The sequence below is a fragment of the Mya arenaria genome, chromosome 9 (assembly GCF_026914265.1).
Source record: "Mya arenaria isolate MELC-2E11 chromosome 9, ASM2691426v1".
NCBI lineage: Eukaryota > Metazoa > Mollusca > Bivalvia > Myida > Myidae > Mya > Mya arenaria.
Window position 1 is genome coordinate 71,070,707 of NC_069130.1, and position 13,887 is coordinate 71,084,593.

The 13,887-nt window shown below is 32.3% G+C and overlaps 1 protein-coding gene across 1 annotated transcript in view; it reads right to left on the reverse strand.

Moving 5' to 3' along the window:
• Positions 1–1,540: 1,540 nt before the first annotated feature.
• Positions 1,541–13,887, reverse strand: part of LOC128203208 (gonadotropin-releasing hormone receptor-like) — a 54,384-nt gene continuing 42,037 nt past the window's right edge. Inside the window, exon 8 of the transcript XR_008255894.1 lies at positions 1,541–1,624. The gene's annotated coding sequence lies outside the window, so the exon portion shown is untranslated. The remainder of the gene's footprint in view (positions 1,625–13,887) is intronic.

Below are 13,887 nucleotides of genomic sequence, written 5' to 3' on the forward strand. Positions count from 1 at the left end.
AGAGAACGTGAAAAACACTATTTTCACATAACTCCTTAAATGGGCAGTGTTTTCTTTCATGCTTTACGATGAAATATGGGGTTTTAACAGTGAAATAACAACAGTGAAAATATCAATTTGATATTTTCACTGCAAAATAAGGAGTGAAAATATCAATTTTCAGAACTACTTTTAAAATCTTTTGTTGTTACATGTACTTGCCTTGGTCAAAACAGAACACTGGACTTCAGTAAATTATGTCAAAAAAGGTCAAAAAAATAAAGAAATATTTTATAAATTTAAATAAATATATAATTGGAAATTAACAACTTACCGTTTATTACCGGTTATCCCGTTTATCAAACATTTTACTGATCTTTGAAGCTGAATGTTCGAACATTTGCTTTCATTCCAAACAAATTACAGACAAAAACAACTGTTCGAACATAAATAAAATTTTATAGCATCGATCAAATGTATTTTGAACTGTTAACCGTTGTAGTACGTAAAATGGGCTTCCTGGAGAATTCACACAACAATTTATCGGATAGATCCGATATTTTTTACCCCACCCACATCCCAAAATGTGTCAACAAACTAGCGTGGCATTTACTCTTCTGGAAAACAAACATTTAAAAGCGATACAGACTGGTCTCTGACAGTAAGATGACTGTATATTAACTTACTATAAAAACACGCATATATGCAGTCTTAAAACTAAGAAGAATGGTTAAAATCCAATGAGTATCCACATTTGTTTTGCTAACACATTTGACCTTCCAAATTTTCATCCTATAAATAGCGGCGTAGTAATTTGGTTAAAATAAAAAGTGTTTTCATTATTTTTTGGAACATTTGTGCACTAATTATACTTCATTTTTTACTGTTCATAAAGCTTTGCAATAAAAAACGAGCGAATATTAAGCTATAAGAATGAATAGCAGAGAACTATTTCTCAGCAAACCGAAAGTAAAAAAGTTGACGCTATAATTATGCATGAGGGGCGCCCTACGGGTAGCGGCGTAAAGCCCACCCTTTTCAAAAAAGGGGGTAATTCAGAAATAAATAAAAAAACAAATAAAACTCCGAAAATAAGCATAAAAGAAACAGAAAATTTGTTTATTTCAGTGTAAGATCGTATTTAATTTCACTCGTGATCATGAAAAAACTACATTTTCACTCGTGGCTTCGCCACTCGTGAAAATATGTTTTTCTATGACACTCGTGAAATAAAATACGATCTTACACTGAAATAAACAAATATCCTCTATATATTCATTTTTTTACAACATTTACCTACAATATTTACCTACGTAAGAAATGTTACATAGTGTTGCAAATGGTAGCGTACGCGTAGAAAGTATACAGGTTTCATATTTAATACAAATATCCTAAACAAATGGCATGCACTGACAGTAGAACCATATACCTTGTTTGAAATTAATCAAAGGTTTGGCGATAACAAATGCCCTATCAAAACTTGTGGCTAGAAGTATGAAATTCGACGTCATCGCAAAGGCGGTAGCAGCCATCCGTTGTATTTTACATCCGTATAAGCCAGCGAACCACGCCCACGTCATATCCTCATGTCCGAGCGATCTTTCTATTGCGTTGACAAAAGTGTCAAATATTCCCGTCAATAAATCTGCAAAAACAAAGGCGTTATAATGACATGTTCTTTTATAGATATAAATGTACCAGAGCTATCGATTGAGTACTTATCGTTTTCATTGCGTAAAAACCACTTATCAGCTAATATAAAAATAAAATTTTCCTTGCTACGGGAGGAACGCGTCTTTGAATTCAGTGGGCCGCCTTAGCCTTGATCGACACTAACAGATTGAAGAGGTGGAAGGTTTGAATACTTATTCTAAAATAATATCGTTTCAATGCATGGACTTTATGATATGAAATAAAAATGACATAAAGTTTAAACAAAATTACTTTAAATAACAACAGTTAAACTGTCAGTTTATATTACAATGAAAGTTACGGAGACAAGTCCAGTAGTAGAAAAGACCTACCTGTTTATAAATAAAAGGCAAGAGCAATAATGACAGTGAACTAAACATATAAACACCACGTGCATAAAAGCATACAAGACAAACAAATTCTTTTAAAATAGCTTTATTAGGATTTCCGCCTTTGAGTGGTTCGTGAAACACGAGACCACTGGCACTCGAGTCTAATGGAGGCTTATAACCTATAACCTTACACATGTCCCGTCATATATCAATAATTATTATAACAAAATCGAATATTTCAGCTACAGCTGTACTATTATGGTTATTTTCATTGCGCTTGGATGGTTTTGTTCGAAAAATAAATAAATGTATTGGTTTACTATTTTTTGTTCAGATGTTAATGGTATATTCTACGGTTTATTTATTTTACGGATTTCAATCATATTATCAAATATTTCATTTGAACTATGTCCTTCAATCGATTTTGAATAAAGACCATTTGGAATAAAAATATAAAAAAACACTCAAGTGAGTTCCTTTATTAACGTATCTTATCGTTACATCATTGTAACTACTTGATAGTACAGAAACAATATAAATATCAAAGTAAAATAATGCATCTCCATTCTTCTTCTTTTTCTCAAATTATAGCTTTGTCATTCAGTTATCATAATATATTTTTGAACAATTGATTACAATCAATTGACATAATCATTAGTCAATCAGAGTTTGGCTGCCAAACGGTTTGAAATTGTATGCAAACAATTTCTTGAGCATATTTCCGGTCTGTGGTTCAATAAGTCGCTTCACTCTAACCCATACTAATTTAAATGGTATTTATATTACGGGTCTATGTTGGCATCTCAGACGTGTTTATTTGCAAGTATGTTTGTGTGACATGACCTTGATAAACAGGGGAATTATCATTCTCGAACATATTACTCTTAAAACATATAAGTGGACTTTTCTCCCTGTATAATCACAGTTGCTGGAATATATCAATATCTGGCTATCACTTAAGATCAACCTTTATCAGTGTTCAGCAACGTTATTGACTTCCCTGCCTAATGCTCTATTTCAGGCTGTTTGCCTGTTGTACTGTTTTGCAACAATTTTCATTTATTTTGCATCTCTACGTTTAAATCAAAGTTATGTTATGTATAATGTGTAAATAATTGCGCACGTAATAGGGTTAAGCAGAATTTTAGACTGACTTATGTTCATTTTGGTTTTCAAAAAGGTAACATTTCAGTAGGTACCGTTTTTTGCTAAACTCTCACATACGAAGGCAATTAGGACACTGTTCATCACTGTTTTGTTGATTTCCTCAAATGGTTGCATTGATACGGGGCGCTTTTGACTTAAGTTGATAACATATATTCACATTCGTCTGGTCGTTTGTATAGATATTATTTGACTTTTATATTGTATAACCTGCAAGGGATATATAGAATCTGTCACGAGACGCCATATAATACACACTTTTTTCAACGAGTTCAGAAAATATGTTAAGAAGCGAGCTTATGGTGAACTTACTAACTTATTTTCAGTACGAGTTGAATAAATGAGTGTATTATATGATGACAAGTGTCAGATTTTTTTATCACATGTTTTTTTCCAGTAATAAACGCAAAATGACCTACATATGTAACCTGCTCTAGTGATGAGCCGAATACCACAAAGCAATGCAGTTTCCCACGCTACATGCTTCGTAGAAGTGTAGTACCCGTAATAATTTTAAAACCACATGTAAATCCGATCATTTTCATTTTGTTTATAAGTACAGTTCATACTAAAATGATTTCTACTTAGAATAACAACAAAAACACTATATTTTGACGAAATTTGCTTTCTTTTAAATTGAGATATGTTTATGACGTAATTTCCAGTTTCAATACACTAAGTAACGACCGACTTTAAAAATGTGAATCAAGGCGAAAAACTACGCTTTACCCTAATAAATCTTCATCATCAATACAAAGTGAGAAATAAACGTATAACTTGCTAGAATATTAGCAATTAACAAATATTTTTTTTACAATTAATTTGTTTACAGGGAGTGATATATTTTCTGACCAATACAAAGAGAGCAATTTTATATTACACATGTGTAATACAGAAAAACACGTGATGACTATATTAAGCCGGAAACAAGGTATACCATGTGATGAAAGGATTTTGACGTGCACTCCTGCATTTTATAAGCGCAACGGCCTTTAACCAATGATATACGACGTTACCAATCTAAGATATTCTTTTATATGAACGTATGTAAACCGTTACATTTCTCTCAGCATAAATAATCAATCGTAGATTAAACTGCTAATTTTCAAAGGTTAAGAACATTATTTAAAACAAACGAATTCTGGCAAGCGAGCAAATTACAAATTATTGCTCGTGAGCCCTACTGTGGGCATACAGCATAATCTCTGAATCATTAACTATGTGTTCATGGAAAAATAATCCTTCCTGAGGTCGATCTTAAGCAAGGTGAAATGTGAATTAAACAAGTCGTTGACTTATGTTTTCCACAATAACAAGACTTGTATGAACGGGAAATAACATCATTGACTTTCCGTTTTCTCTATCGCAATAACTTTTAACTATAACTTGATTTCACAATAAGGTCACATGTGGATATCAAATATAAGGAAATTTAAGTATATTTACTGCTGTTTTCTGGCGACGGAGCTACGTTGTCAGCGGTAGAGACTAGGTGGGCTTGCAATTATTATTAAATTCTTAAAGTACTCATTGTATTATGTATAATTTGACTGTCAGTGTGACAATACTAGTGTCCTGCACTCAGAAAAGGTAAGCGTTAAGGTTGTAGTTGCTAGTGGACCTATACACTTTAAAGCTATTGACATTGATACTTTATTTAACTATCATGGATGTTTCAAGCATTGACCTTGTGCACAGTAGTTGCTAGGTTCCTACTGATAGTTCTTTAAACCTGATCCCGTTGATTTATCTTAATATATGGCATATTTCAGATTTATGGGGTTTCATGAAGGCGATAGCAACAGTATTTTTAAAAAAGAAGAAATCAAACCCTCCACAAATAAGTTAAGCGACAAATGCATTTGATACGAGTATGTTCTTCTGTTTTACAACGGAAACGAGATGTTTGAATTCTCAATGTGAAAATCGAGAAGCAATACAAGAATCTTAATAATAACTCACAAAATATAGACTGGGTCTCCCAAATTAAAGCCATTCTACAAACAGCCTTTTAGCTTTGCTATTTCTGGAGTATATTAATATTCGCGCATTCTGTCTTGTGGTCAGATGTGTATGTACCAGATTAAAGATACATCCAACATTGTATTTGTATAATGGAGAAAGGCATATGTTCAACATATATTCTTTTACAAGCTAAAACGTAGAAATATTTTAGCTAAAGTTGACATAACAATATTCATAGACAAGAAAGGGAATGCACATTGTGTGTTTTAAACGATATTTAAGATGAGTTTTGTTTCGATCAGTTTTTGCAATGTATAAATGGCATATGGCAGGCTCATATTCCTAGATAAATGTGTCAGAAATTCAAGTAGCTGTGTGATGTAACTTTATCTTATATGATTTATTTCTTAATAAAATTTATTGTTTTCTCTAACAAGGCTTTCAAAATAATCGAACGGATAAATTAGTTTGTAAATTATTTAATTAATTAAATAATTATTTAGTTTATTAATGTAATACCTTTAAATATATTCTCACATACATTTTTGTAAAACATAGCTAATTATATTTCTTATTATATTGAATAACGTAGTAGTACATTATATATTACAACAAATCTATTCATAATATATGAACGCATGTTAGTGCTAATTGTGATTGTGTTTACAACGATCAGCTCATCTTTACTAAAGTTAAATAATCATTATGTTCTGTTATGTTATTTTATGTTTTGTTCTGTTCCAACGTAAAGTTCTTACGTTTGACAGACGGTATAAAATGCAAATCATTTCACAGATGAGAACAATGACATCATGAATGATGACGTCATCACTTTACGCCCTTTGTGCATGCTCTTGTATAATTTATGTACAGTAATCATCTTCATTTATTTAGCCTACTGTTTTCATACCATATAAATGTTTATTAAAGATAACGTATTTCACAGAGAAACGAATATAGACTATATTTTACTGTTTGTAATATTTAGCTATTGCAGCTTTAACCCATTACTTATTTTGAACCTGGAAACCGTCTGATAAAGCTTTGTAACATTATAAACGGCGTATGCTGATACTCCTATCGCAGAGAAATATGTAAAGATAACTTCTATCGTTTGTTATGATCATGTTAAGATTTCCGAACAAATAATTTTAAACGTGTTTGATAGTTGTTTGACGATATAGTGGTTTTACGATGAGCCACTCCGATGTAATTTGGAATCGTTTATAAACCATATTTTTTTCAATATTGTATTTTCTCAAAATGTGCGTAGCTTTGACAATGAGTGCATGAACATTAACCATCAGGATCAACATACATTTTGAAAAACTGCAAAAAAGTTACTACTTAAGGTCAGCATAAATAAATAGCTTTATCAGCAATGCTAAAGACTACATATAAGTAGATTATAAATATTTCTTTATAAATCATAGAACCCTAAGAATAAAAAATGAATTTAATCAGGAAGCTGTTGTATTCCCTTTATTTGTATTCAATATCGTTTGATAAAAATGGAAACGCCTACATCAGAAGTTTCAATATCAAACAGGAACTCAACGAGAGACACTGGACACAAGAACAATAGTGCCATCACAACCAACACATCTGAAAAGTACAATGCAAAACGCCATTATACAACATTGGTATATAATATATACATTCAAGTCTATTTATTACACAATGTTGCCGTCACCGCCTTTAAATGTTTCGAGAAACAGAAGATTTCTGACGTTTGTTTTATCGTTTAGAAGTGTTCATCGCACTATTCGTACCTGCAACGGCCATGTTTAAAAGCAGAAAGTACAATCTAGACTTCTTTTTCTGTCTACAAATGCAAACAATCACTGCTGTGTTCAGGGTGATCGTCAAAATGGCAGGCAGTCATCCCAGGACAAGGGATGCCAGACACCACTACTAAAATAAAGAACATTCTGATTGGAGTTCAAGAAATATGTGTTTATGTTTATTACAGTACAAGACTCACTAACTGATTTGAAATCCATTTATAGACGATATAAAATACTATTGAAATATATTTAAAAGAGATATTTGAAAGAAGCTGCATATGTTTTTGTTCATGACAAAACTGGCATGTCAGAAATAAATTTCAATTTGTCTGTTTTGTGCGATAGATCATGCATACCCAGACGGAATACAGAAGAGAACATGACCATATCTGTATTCAATATGCCCGAAACATGCACCATCGGAGACAAAAGCCGCTTAACCAACGCTTATGTTTTAAACCAACGTTTTCAAACGCGTTTAATTAAAAAAAAGAACAAAATCAAAGAGTAGTTCTTTGAATAATAGGAACAAGTCAATTATTACTTGAACCTAGTCGGTCATCACATATTGTGAGCAGTTTTAAATGAGTTATGCTTCACAAAACAAAAACTGATTACAAATATTAAAACAAAATCTAAAATTCTATAGATGTGTTTTCAACATTGGTGTAGGTTTATACAAGTGACAGTTCAAACAGCTTAAATTTAATGATGATCTTGTTGATCACAATAAACACACGAGAGAGACACACACCGTCACAAGACAAAAAGTAGAGATTAAATATTTGTAATAGGGGATTAATCTATTTTACCATATAAAATAAATATATTTCATCAACACGATTTAGGTGTAAATTGAACCCAATAAAACTGTTTTTAATTTTTCATTTATCCGTTTTACAATATCGACAGTTGATATAATGTTTTCCTTACGTAACATTTCGTTTTGATGTTATATCATAAACAAGACCTAGAAACACATTTCGAAAAAGACTTAGTATCAAATAATATAAAATGTGATGTACATTTTGTTTGTGTATTAGATATGCAATGAACCAAAAAACACTTTGTATTAAATTTTATCTGTATTTGAAGATTTTCCTCCATTTGTTCAGTCAATATTACAGAATTATCACATGTCTATGAAAATGAACATACACACAGGCGGCCTTTGGTGTTGTTTTTATAATTGGTAACTAGGGTTACATTTAAGCATCAATGGACTAACCCTCGCTCCTTCTATTTCTACGTATCCTGTTCCATTAACTGTCTTCAAAACATTTTGAAAATGATTGAACACGTTGGAAATATTCATATTCGTTTATGTAAATACAAAATGTAATAACCCACACAACTTATAGCATCCTTCTTATATCGGATTGAAAAGGAACATGGTTTCCAAAGTCAAACTTAACTTTACTTGCAGAAATCTGTTCATATCACTGGCTCGGTCTGATTTTTATTTTCATAAACACTCTGTTGTTCTCAGACAAGTATGGGATGTATTCCAGAAGTGCCGTTTCTTTGTTGATTACTTACTGCACATGGCTTCTTCTTCTCTATAATATTACCATGTGCGCTCATAAAATGTCCCATGGCATTGATTTGACGGAGGATAATTCACTGTTTATCTCCGATTAAAGCTTTACAACAGATAAGTGCTTTATTACAGGTTAACTGTCAATATGAATAATACAACTGGATATTTGTTTCTATTTAATTTCACTGGTATGAATACGCTGTGTTTTTAACACAACTATTTAAGGAAAATGAACGATTCTTTTTATCTGATTTACCAATACATGCGTGATATAAAGATACTCATGTCTATAATATGTAAGGTTGTTCTCTTGAAAGTTGTATATATAACAAATATCTAAAATTGAATTTATTCTGGCTACGAAGTGTAAAGTGAACATACTTATCAGGTATATTCATTTATTTTCCTTCATTAACATATTTGTTTTTTGTTAAAACGATCTATCAATCTTCTACTAAGATCATCATTGCTGTTTTGGTTTCAAGTGCATGAAGAGAAGGACTGGTATGCTTAGCAATGTAATGAATGTCCTTAAGGTGGCCAGGAACTTGTGTACAGCAATTTGTGTACTTCTTTAAAACTGTCCTTAAATGTTGTGATATTAGTATCTTCAAATTATTCTACAATATTCAGCTGAACACTGAAGTACGTTTACAATGTACATTTTTTGCAGGTCAGTTTTTCTTAACTTTGTGTTAAGTGAAATACGTTCACATTTTATGAAAAACCTGCATAGATGTAAAAATTGTGCTGTAAACTTATATATAATAAATACCATTGAAGCAAACGTTATCTATGGTTAAACCTTGAAATATGCATGCACAAACTGACATTCATTCGCTGAACATTGAAAGTTGCTTGTATATTATATGGGGAATACCGAATGTTTCAATAAACTATCAATGGAATAACGATTGCACAACATGACCGGCGCAAGGTTGGTTCACGCAATATCGCAATAGATTACTCTCTAATGTTCTTGAAATCGGATATCGCAGACCTGTTTCAAAAAGTGTACGTTCAATTCAGATGACAAACATTGACTAGGCCCAAATATCAGGAAAATACTTAATCATATTTCAATTGAGAATAATGGTTAAATATCGTATAAACCGGAACAAACTATGACAGTTAATTTGATATATAGTATACACTAATAGACTTCTGTTGATATGTTGATATGTAAGTGTAGTGTTCTTTAAGAATGGAAGCTTATATGAACACATCCATGATGTTATATTGTCGACTTGTTATATAAATGCCTGACTAAATATAATATATGCATTTTGCTGTAGAATGAGTTTCCTTAAGTATATTAAAAAATATACTTATAAAAGATAGATGTCCCTTTGCAAAAATGTTTACAGTAACATTTTGGAATCGCCTTATACCGTAATGTGGACAATGAGTTCAGATATAGTCTAAGACATTGCTTTTCGTAGCTTTGAAATCACGTATTTATTTTTATAACGGATTGAAAAGTCACCTTTATTCCCAAAGTCAAACTAAACTTTACTTGTAAAAAGCAGTTCATAACACTGGCTTGGTCTACTTTCATAATCTCTCTGACACTCTGTTGTTCTCAGACAAGTATGGGATGTATTCCAGAAGTGCCGTTTCTTTGTTGATTACTTACTGCACATGGCTTCTTCTTCTCTATAATATTACAATAAGAGCTCATAAAATGTTCCGTAGTTTTGTCTTAAAGGGGGATAATTCACCATAAATCTCCGATTAAGCTAGTATACAACAGATAAGTGCTTTATTACAGGGAATCTGTCAATATAAATAATAAGACATGATATTCATTTCTATTTAATTCAACTGGTAGGAAAACGCTGTGATTTTACACAACTATTAATGGGACATGAATGATTCCTTTTTACTGATATTGAAAATACATTCGTGACATAATAATTTGGTATCTCATAGCCACGGTGCCGGCTTCGTATATTGACGTATATTTACAAGGAGTGTCGTTGTTAAATCATTGACCTCTTTTTTGATGTTGTCATCTTAGTGAGTATATTAACTATTGATTATTTGGAATTTTAATTTTCGGACTTCTTGAATGTTAATCACATTTTCAGACGAAAGAACAATATGTGTGAATTTACATAAGTTTTACTGATTCACCTTAACATATTAAATACTAAATTAACATTATTAGATGATATATTCAAAGGCAGCCACTAACTCATGTGCGGCGTTTATCGTGAACATTGTAAGGCAAATTCGGACATGTTTGTTATCACTAAAGACAATTAAAGACATTAGCTTTCTAAAACTAAATCAAGACTTCAATTTGTAATAACCCTCAATGACTTTGTGTGGACATGCTTTGCCTTTTTTTAATTATTATAACGAAAAGACTGTCAACGATGTGTTATGGCGCTCATAGTGATACAAAAATAATAATAGTAGTAGTAGTAGTAGTAGTAGTAGTAGTAGTAGTAGTAGTAGTAGTAGCAGTAGTAGTAGTAGTAGTAGTAGAAGTAGTAGTAGTAGTAGTAGTAGTAGTAGTAGTAGTAGTAATAGTAGTAGTAGTAGTAGTAGTAGTAGTAGTAGTAGTAGTAGTAGTAGTAGTAGTAGTAGTAGTAGTAGTAGTAGCAGCAGCAGCAGCAGCAGCAGCAGCAGCAGCAGTAGTAGTAGTAGTAGTAGCAGCAGCAGCAGCAGCAGCAGCAGCAGTAGCAGTAGCAGTGGCAGTGGCAGTGGCAGTGGTGGTGGTAGTAGTAGTAGTAGTAGTAGTAGTAGTAGTAGTAGTAGTAGTAGTAGTAGTAGTAGTAGTAGTAGTAGTAGTAGTACCAATTAAATGTTTTGTTTCTCAAACTTTGGCCGAGAGAAGAATTACGAAGGTAACTAATCCCAGTCGAATCTTCAAAAGTGAACAAGGAAGGGGCACAAGGCAAAGGCCTTAATGACAAAGAACTATCGACACAAACATGTTCGCATCACATACACACTATCATTTAGTGGCGAATGTGTCCTAATCTAAGCCTAATTATGGAACATATTTTAAATATTTGACAACAGTTTTTTTTTCTGTAATTTCATTGTAGCATTAATATTTAGTTGTCGTGAAAAACAAATCACATTTAAATAATGAGCTGTTTTGAGTAAAACAAAATAATTTATTGCACTAACAATATCCATCAGGCAGTTTTCGGCATTTCACCCATTAAGTTACATACAGTAACATTATTTTTCACTTGATAACAATCAATATACGAAAACAGTAGTTGAATATGAATATAATCAGACAAATGACCTACGAAGAAAAGACATATGTCTTGTGTTTAACATTTGCCTCACCAAGCCATATCCAGGCATTTCGCCCATTAACGTAATGGACGGTGTTTTGTAGACGCACCTTATATTTATGCTTAACATGACAACGTTTTTCTGTTTTTCCATCCGCAATTGCATAAGCATAAGCATAGATTTTGCCATACAAATTTAATATTTTTGTTTCTTCAACTTTGGCCGGGAAAAGACTGACTAAAGTAAAGCTATTTTATCCATAAAAATAAATTATATACTCATTGTTCTGGATGCTTATAACTTTTCTATCTCGTTTATATGTATGTTGAAGGAATTACTTTTTAAATAACAATTTAAGTTTTTGTCTCGTTTGACACGTCATGGTTTTACAATATACCGGGGCTTTTTTACCTAGTTTTTGAGCTTCCGCTTAATAAAAGCAATGGTTTTGATAAAAAATTAAACGTATATGCGAGGTCAACCCCAACCTCAAACTTATAACCCGTTTTTGCGTGCGGTACACTGACTAACCATGATGAACGTTTGTGTCCACTTATCAATTCAGGACCTAGTTTCCCTACTGTGTCCCTGTCAGGAATGTCTGTTACTTCATATAACAGTATTCTGACGTTTATGCAGGGGTTTCCTTCTTTAAAGTAGACCTAGCTTACGTTAGCGAGCAACACATCAAACTTTTCACCAGATTCTTTAAATATTATGTACCAGGTCAGTCCTAAATATAGAGTACAGCCCAAATTTCAAAGAAGCGACGCCGTCACGGATGTACCACCGTAAGTTCAACCACAAGTGTGACTTCTAGAAGGACTTAATCAAGTTGTACGTATTTTCGTTCCTAAAACTCGGCACAATTTGTATTTGTCATGTTTTATAAGAAAGAACATATTTCTCTATCTACTAATGGACTACTTTTAGAGAAAGGCTTCGTGTTAAATTACGCAATACATTTGCCAATGTGTTTTTTTTATTATTTCGTGTTGTCTGAACCATGCCAAGATGTTTTGAATGGAACGTTTCTCTAAGATATCATTCGAATGACGATGTCTCTGGGGGAATAATTTTAATTGTCAGAATATAATGGTTCCAGCGTATATACTAATATGAACAACTACAGTAACAAGCTCAGTAGCCAAAATCCTGTTTAATGGCAATGGGTAAACGCCAAAGACATAGAACACAAAAACAAAAAATCACAAACAAGAAACATGGAACAACAGCACAAAACTCCACAAACAGCACATATACTATATAAAAAAACAAGGATTATCAGAGATAGTTAGGTACCGCCTTGGAACGGTCAGTAAAATGAAAATTCGGTGGGGGTTTAAACCAGTTTAAGTGCACAAGCCTCACTCTTATCCCAACAGTCCTAAATAAAGATAAAACGCAAAAGGTAAATCTTATCAAAGTTTCCATTAACTTGAGGAAACTTAGCAATAAAACAAATAGTAATAAACTTATAGGTAAACCCCAAGTACTTCTATGATTAGAGATTCCAACTCTATCTGAAGACGGAGGTATACAATTCAGAGCACCTAATGCAAAAACTTTTCAAAGACACGATGCAGTCATTGTTTGAAACTATGAACATCACACACAGTCTGCCTTATAAAATAAAAGGTTTAAAAAAAGCGACTTGTATTAGCTAATCTTTCCTTGCAAATGATTTGAAAATGTAAAATATTTGAAGGAAATGAAGTCACATGCCAAAACACTCCGAGTCAGTTTTAGCCAAAAAAGGTTTTACATGATAACATGAATTAGCAAATTATTCTTAAAATCAAAGGACTGAAAGCTTAGTTATGTAAGGATGCAATATTTAACCCTATATTTTGTTTCAGGAATTCATTGAATTTTATTTTGATATGAAAAGACAGGGAATTAACATTAGTTATTCTGTCAAAAATTAACAGAGGGCATATAAGATAAACATTAGTGGTAATCATGTTAGTATGCAACCCACCCACTTCCTTGTGTTTAAGGGCTCTTTAAGGAGTAATTTTGAAAACCCTTAAAATTATAAACACAGATTAACATTACGAGATTTAACCTACGTAAAACATCATCCCACCTACCCCAATTCGCTGCCATTTTAAAGACTATGAATAAAAACATTTTATACTTGTCATTCTGTAAGATAGTGAATACA